The sequence below is a fragment of the Dreissena polymorpha genome, chromosome 9 (genome assembly GCF_020536995.1).
Source record: "Dreissena polymorpha isolate Duluth1 chromosome 9, UMN_Dpol_1.0, whole genome shotgun sequence".
Taxonomy (NCBI): Eukaryota; Metazoa; Mollusca; class Bivalvia; order Myida; family Dreissenidae; genus Dreissena; species Dreissena polymorpha.
The window spans coordinates 51,026,979-51,035,279 of record NC_068363.1 but is presented as its reverse complement, the minus strand read 5'-3'; the positions used below and the strand labels follow the sequence as shown (position 1 = coordinate 51,035,279).

The window sequence follows — 8,301 nt, the reverse complement described above, 5'->3', positions numbered from 1 at the left end:
TCATCACAAAATGTGTGACCACAAGGAATCAAAGCAATGCTTTTTTCTGACCAAAAACAAATTTCGCAAAGCTGTTTTTGTTGTATCGCTTTTCGCAACGTTTGAATTTGACATGTGAGTTTCTTTTCTTTCTCCAGCCAAATATCTAAAGTGATAGTTGTGTCGTTGTTTTGTGACATGTTGTTGCGTTGAAGCTATATGTTACACTGATTAACCCATGAAGAAACAACTCAACAAATATGTACTAGTTTTGTGATTTTATTTTTCCTCAAAAATGATACACGCATTCTGATTGTCAATATCTTGCTGTGCAAGAGCATACGCCACTTCAACATCAAGGTCATCTATCTGGCTCAAGACATATTCTTCCCAAGGCGATGGTAGTTGAAAACTGGCGATTTCTTCGTCCATCGCAGTAGAATGATCTGTCACTGAAATGAGAAATAAAACAGTTATTGCAATGTAGTATGGATATCATTTTGAAAAACAAATCATACAATTTTCTAACATAGCATACCTTGTTTTTCTTGTTCGTCGTGTATCTCGCCAAGGTAGGATTCGAGTTCTTCCCAAAACAGCAGATCGACCTCCACATCTGTAACAAACAATAACAATCGTTTAGTACAGCACATGTGAAATACATTTCAATACAAACAACAAACACAACTGAAAAAAAAACTTACCAGCACATGTTAACTGATTCTCATCCATGATAGTTGATTCAGACGAAACGTTATTGCTTTCATTGGACATGTTTGCGCTTCGGAAGTTAGAACTGTAATGACATATTTGACAACATCTGAAGTCTTTTATACGTTTCTACGCGAGAAACAACGTACAAAAAAAAACTTAACAAACAAAGAATGTTAGTTGTTTTCAAACGGCATTAGGCTAGCTGTGCCCGTATTGTTCCTTTTATAGTTGACCTACAAAGTGGACAATTTTCCAATGCTGTTATGCATTGCCCACAGACGGCGAAGTGCGAGCACGGAATGATGATAATGGAACACTGTTCAGCCAAGCAAACTTTGCATAGAATGTTGTTAGACATTTGTGTGTTTTCTTCCACAATACTTTTGAGATCAATTGGACTCTTGATGTTGTTATCGATGACAAAAGATGCGCCGTTATCATGTTTCATCAAGGTTGTTGAACAATGTCCATTTGCTGATTCGTTTCCTTCTTCCAAAAAATCAACTGCACTGCATAACTCAAGTTCGTTTGACTGTGTTAGGACACTCTCAATGAAAGTGTCACCCTTGCATTGCCGAACATGCCCACAAAATGGAAATATTTCAGCGTGTTCCTCCCAAATATCTGTCCGCGTACCACGCGATGGAAGTATCACTAAACAGTGAAAACACCTAAGACAGTCGATAGATTTTTCATAGTAAAATCCAGCCATGGCTATATCCATGTTTGATATGGTTTTCTTAGTTCGTCCATTCCATCTTTCCAATGAGCTAATTCTTTTATGTAACATGTTTTGGTGCTTATTTCGTGGCCTTGGATCCAGTATTATTCCGACATTGTTTCGCAGTATCTGACAAATGTCTTCGATCGTGAACTCCTTGCCTTCCATCTTAATTTTTTGACAAGTCATCGTTTTCTGTCTTGGTATACATGACGCCCTTGCCGACAAGTCATCACTAGGACAGACAATTTTTGCTAGGAATTCATTCATATCAGACGAGATATCATTGCGATTATGCGACATGTTTTCGCTTCGAAGTTCGAAACCATAATAACATGTTTGACCACATTTGTGGTCTTAACTGCATTGAGACAAGGCATATTATTTTTTGATACATGGCAACATTAGAGCAATAAACAAAGAACGCAAGTGAGTTTTGTTCAATTTTATGTTTAACAATTTAGTTACAGCGATAGAACTTCTTTTTCATAGCCAAACATTTTTCTCAGCAACTCCCTATCAACAACCATTGTGTATTCAGCTTCTTGCAAAGCTTTAAGTAACAATTTCATGGTTTCATTTTTCTGCCTTTTCCACAATCTGAGAATGTGAAATATTTTGTAAACTCTTGACCCGTCGACATCCATCTGTTCATTTATGCTAAGATATACTGGTAACAATTCCCATCCTTCGCTAATACAAGCTGATATGTTGGCAATTTCCTTGTCAGTGGGTATTGTGTTGATCGACATGATTGTGTGTTATGGGAGAGAAATGTTACGGTACTCTATATACCCTTTTTTCACAAAACTGTATACAATTTCTTCAAACCATTTCTAGCAAATCTAAAATGTCAAGTAATCTATCTCAGGAGTAACGTTATCAAACATCAAATACCGAATTCAACAAATATATAATCATATATGCTCAAAAAACATATCACGCTTTCAAATATCGTATCTTGTAAAATACAGTGAAGCTAGGTATCTAGTCAACAACCGCAATCATATGCTACGAAAATCAGTTTCACCCGCGCTATGAGAAAAATCATATATCATCATCATATTCATAATCATAAACATCATCATCATATTTCATCATCATAATCATAATCATCATCATGCAAAACTCAGAACCAGCAAAACACGAGCAGCTTTCAAATATCGTTTCATGTGAAATGCAATGTAGCAATGTATTTTGTCAACAAACACTCGAGAGCTTTCAAACATCGTTTCATATGAGAAACAATGTAGCAAGGTATTTTGTTAACAAACACACGAGCAGCAACTCGAAATCGAACCTATGGTCATTTGGTCCCGCGGACAAATTAATTGCGTAGGAGTGTGAGTCATTTCAGCGTTGGATTGTTATTGCATGCCTATTATCAGCGAATGTTCAAACGGTTCATTTCAATCGTGAGTGTAGCAAGTCAAAATCGAACCTATGGGCATTTGGTCCCGCGATTAACTTGACTGTGTAAGAGTATGAATATTGCAACTGAGCAGCGAGTATTTGTGTTATAACCAAAGCCGGGACTTGCACCCAGATTTCTTCTCCCTCGAAGAAGGAAAAGCGTTCTGCGTTGAACTACTGTGGTTGTGTTAACACGTTTCATACAAGCTACATGATCAAGAGGTGTCACTCAACGTTTTATACGGGCTTGTGACCGTTCTTTTCACAGCAAAATGAAAAGAGCCGCTTTACCACCTTGCAATATGCAATACGGACTAGCATACTAGCAAACAATATAGCCTTTACTTTTGCCATGCATTAACGAAGAAACATTGGCCTTTCGGCGATGGCTAAACCTCAGAAATCCCATTTAAATAGATATTTTTTTCACATCTTGCAGAAATGTTCTGTTGCATAATTTCTCAAAATATCCTAAATCAGATAATATACAATAACATGTGGACATCTGTTCCAGTATCTTGCAAGACGAATAACTATTTGTGGAGCTGTAACATAGCACAACCTTAGATATGTTACTGCCTTTCAACTGTGTTATTTTATCAAATATATTTCATTGATCAGACACGACAGATTTTCATTTCAACTTCACGTGAACAAAACACGTTCGTATCAAACTGCAAAATCGCATTGTAGTGTTTGCAGACCAGCTGCTGCTGAGAATTTTCTTCTACTATACGAATGTGCCTACATATCTGTTACATCAATGCATCATATACTAGTATTTTATCTTACAACCAAACCATAGCATTGAAGTAATACTGCTTTTCAAACAGCGCTTGTTAATATCAACCTAGGTAGCAAACTATGCGATCGAGTGTAGATTTGGCCAAGAGGCAAAAGTAGTTAATATCGCAAACTGTTATGGATATAGATTTTTTTCATCCATATTTTGTATTATGTGTGAAACAAAACTGCAAACTACTGTGTACACTCGAAAGCTTACAAACGAGATGACCAGCGCTTGTCAATATCAACTCAAGTAGCTAACTATGCGATCGATTGTAGATTATATAGTGTGTTTTGTTCGTATATTCTACAAGCGCAATATAAAGCCTAAATACTGTTGAACGTTTGTGTTAATGTGTCTCACTGAAAGACAAGTAATACCAATAACGAGCCGTTGTACAAAATGTGTATGCAGTCAAAAGCGAGTAACTGCTTTGAGTTTACGAGTCACTGCTTGCTAGTTGCAACGCAAGTAGTTTATTTCGTGCAATTAATGTTCAACGCAACACTTAGTAGCATAGTTTGTGGCCGTATGGCAAAAATCGATTGTATTCCTTAAATAAGGATAGGATGATGAATATTGCTATTGAGCAGCGAGTAGTATTCGTGTTATAACCAAAGCCGGGACTTGCACCCAGATTTCTTCTCCCTCGAAGAAGGAAAAGCGTTCTGCTTTGAACTACTTTGGTTTTGTAAACACGTTTCATACAAGCTGCAGAGTGTAGTTTTGCTATGATTTGTGTACTGACTCGTGACCGTTTCTCCTATTTGAGTACAAGAAATGTCGCTTTACCACTAAATGTTTGTTTAACTTACTGTCGTTTCAAAATGGGAACATTCGTATTGTTCTGTACAAACATTTGAGTTGTCGAGTTTCGAATACGGCTGTATTGTAGCGAAACGTTTCAGATCGGGATAAAACTACATGCAACTTTTAACGCAAAATTGCTTTGCACAATTTCAAACTTCATGATCATACATCGAAAGTTATGAAACTGCGTATATAGTTTTTATTTATTTTGCTAGCGAAATTTTAACATTTCATTGAATAACGCAAGTTTATGGCCATGTGGTGAATGTCATGAAAGTCGCTTAAACTGATGTATATACTTTTTCATCATATCATCTCAAATGGAAAGTCAAAATAATCCCTAAACGTCATTTATGTAGTGTGTTTTGTTCGTATATTCTACAAGCGCAATATAAAGCCTAAATACTGTTGAACGTTTATGTTAATGTGCCTCACTGAAAGACAAGTTATACCAATAACGAACCGTTGTACAAAATGTGTATGCAGTCAAAAGCGAGTAACTGCTTTGAGTTTACGAGTCACTCAATGTAAGTCTCAACACGAGTAGTTCGTAAGGCGCAATTAATGTTCAACGCAACATTGAGTAGCATAGTTTGTTGCCATATGGAAAATATCTTATATCGGTTAGTCATTCATATAGTTTTTTTTATCATTTTACCTCAAATTCAAGTTTGAAAGTTTTTTGCTTTGTACGTTTGCAAGCTAGTGGTGTCACTCGGCGTTTTTACGGACTTGTGACCGTTCCTCTTGTCTGAGTACAAGAGAAGTCGCCTTCCCACCCCAGCCCTAGCAGACTTAAACCTAACAATTTGAACAATGCGTGTTATCAACCGGTTGGTAGCCTTATCAAATGCCATCGCGTCCTCGGACTCGCATACGCATCGACCCACGTCAGGTTCTAAAGCTTGCGGGCAATAATGAGTGTCCCTCGCGATAGATTGAGGAGCCTTGCCAGAGTATAACGACAGCATGGATAACACATGTTAGAACCGAAAACCGAGGCGTTTCCCCTCAAGTGCTATCGGTTCGCTTCGCAACTTGTGGAGTCGGTCTATTGACACCTACATACCTCGGTCGCCCATACTCAGTCAATTAACCGCTGTTGTCTTTCTGCTTGCCAAATAGCAGTCAAAACAACCTTACATTGATCTAGCCAGATTGGAAACTACGAGCGAAAACTAACTCGCCCAAGCGAGTGACCCGCTCCCGATTCGAGCAAAACCTCACCTAAGCACTATCGACCCAAAAAACGCCAGTAACACTGCTCCGTTACTAGGGAGCCTTGCTAGTCAACACAAGTAATTTGCAATCCTGGCTAGAGCAATGAGTATATTCGGACTGGTGTACCACCATGTGATTGTCTGCGTCTAAATTGTTGGTATTTGATACTTAGAGTCTCTTGTGCCAAAGTAGAGACTGAATATTTGTTTTATAAATCAAGCAATCATTTACTGGTTGGTAGTTCTAACAGTGCGTCAAAATAAGCACCGTGAAAACATTTTAGCACCGAAATACCGAGGTGTTTACCCCCAAGTGCTATCAGTGCGCTTCACACTTGTGGAGTCTTAAACCCCTCGGCCGCCCAAACACAGTTAATGACTGTTAATGTTTATTTTTTGTTTGATTTTGGTATTGCATAGTTTAAACACAAACACATACATCAATACATCAATATTGCTGGCCAGCACAATAAAACAAGGAAAAAAAGGTAGGAGAACAATCTCCTTTATTTTTCATGTAAAAACATAAACATAAACATACACACTGTCAACACTTGCCACTTGCAACACCGAGTTCGTTTCATTGCATAATGTTCACATTTTTTGATCGACACATATTCGCAATGTTACATGGATTCACAAAGTTACATGGATTCACAAAGTTGCACTGATGTCCATACACGGGCCAATGTTCAAGTTATCGGTGCGATGGACCCACGGTTTTGTCGCAGCTATACGCCACACGTATGTATTGACTACTCGGTGTCCACATCAAGGTTTGGATATTGGCACTGAAAATAGAAAAGCAAATTGTGTTAAACAGTAAACGATGAAAGTAAACAGCCTAAAATGATAAAAACATGCATGTGTAATATACCATGTATCAAATAAAATAGTAAACACAAACTGCTAAAGAAAAACACACAACTCTACCAACTGTTTGACTGATACTTACTTTTTTGTATTGTGTTGCATGTTCAGGCGCCTTTCTGTCACTGCTCGTCTAGCAGTAGAGCTGAAATGAAATAGAAAGCATGATCAGAAACTTTCATTGTGATTGTACAACTTACAATTTATGTGCACAATTTTGCATTTAAGTATAACATACAGTAAAACAATTTCAATCAATTGTTCAACTAATACTCACTTTTTTGTTGTGTTGTTTCCACAAAGGCGCCTTGTTGTCACTGCTCGCCTGGTAGTAAAGCTGACTCGTCAAGTAGTAGAGAACACTCGTCTAGCAGTAAAGCTGAAATGAAATCGAAAGCATGATTAGAAACTTTTGAATGTGTTTGTACAACTTAAAATTTATAAACACAATATTGAACTGTAACAGTAAACATGAAACAGATAACAATTTTACTTACCTATGTTGTCTTCGCTGAAATACAAAAGTCATGTTCATAGCAATCATAGCATATTTACACACAATGAATACAACTCAAAACTTTTAGTAAGAAACTCAGTACTTACTTTGTATTTTGTATCCAATCCCTCTGCTGGCAATCTTCTTCAGTCCACAATCGAGCTGAAATCAAGACTCAATGCATACATGTAAATTTTGCCAAATAACAAACAAAACTGTGAACCAAAACTTTAACTAAACAAAACTAACTTTTCAACTGTTATGGTACTCACCTCTGGCAACTGAAATCATACAGACATTTTGCATATCAAAATACATTTTTAGTTTAAAGATAAGAATGATTTATGAACATTTTACTTACACAAAGCATAAATATAAAAAACATGCTATGATGAAAAAAACAATATGTATACAAAATTATACATAAAGAAACACAATATACTTACCATTGCTGAACTGAAATTGAAAAAAGCACATTTTGTATAGCAGAATACAAGTCATCAAAACAGTTCAATATGAAAATTAAAGAAAGTTAGTGTACTTACCACAGCTATACTGAAATGAAAAAAACATTTAGCAATGCATAGCAGTATACAAATCATCAAAACAGTTCAATATGAAATTATAGAAAGTTAGTGTACTTACCACAGGCTACTGAAATGAAAAACAGACATTTTGCATAGCAGTATACAAGTCATCAAAACAGTTCAATATGAAATTATAGAAAGTATGTGTACTTACCACAGCCATACTGAAATGAAAAAAACATTAAGCATTGCATAGTAGTATACAAGTCATCAAAACATTTCAATATGAAATTATAGAAAGTTAGTGTACTTACCACCGCCATACTGAAATGAAAAAAACATTAAGCATTGCATAGCAGTATACACATCATCAAAACAGTTCAATATGAAAATTAAAGAAGGCAATTGTACTTACCAACAGGCTACTGAAAAAATACATTAAGCATTGCATAGTAGAATACAAGTCATCAAAACAGTTCAATATGAAATTATAGAAAGTTTGTGTACTTACCACAGCCATACTGAAAAAAATACATTAAGCATTGCATAGTAGAATACAAGTCATCAAAACAGTTCAATATGAAAATTAAAGAAAGTTTGTGTACTTACCACAGCCATATTGAAATGAAAAAGAAACACATTTTACAATGCAGAATACAGGTAATCAAAACAGTTCACTATGAAATTATAGAAAGTTAGTGTACTTACCAACAGGCTACTGAAATGAAAAAAAACATTAAGCATTGCATAGTAGTATACAAGTC

The 8,301-nt window shown here is 36.2% G+C and overlaps 1 long non-coding RNA gene across 1 annotated transcript; it reads right to left on the bottom strand.

The window, feature by feature from the left end:
- Positions 1-5,196: 5,196 nt before the first annotated feature.
- LOC127844904 (uncharacterized) lies at positions 5,197-7,754 on the bottom strand. The gene is made up of 3 exons (XR_008032955.1): positions 6,792-7,754; positions 6,600-6,659; positions 5,197-6,435 (listed from the first exon to the last, which is right to left on the bottom strand). It is a non-coding gene; the product is annotated as an uncharacterized LOC127844904 (long non-coding RNA).
- Between the last annotated feature and the right edge of the window lie 547 nt (positions 7,755-8,301).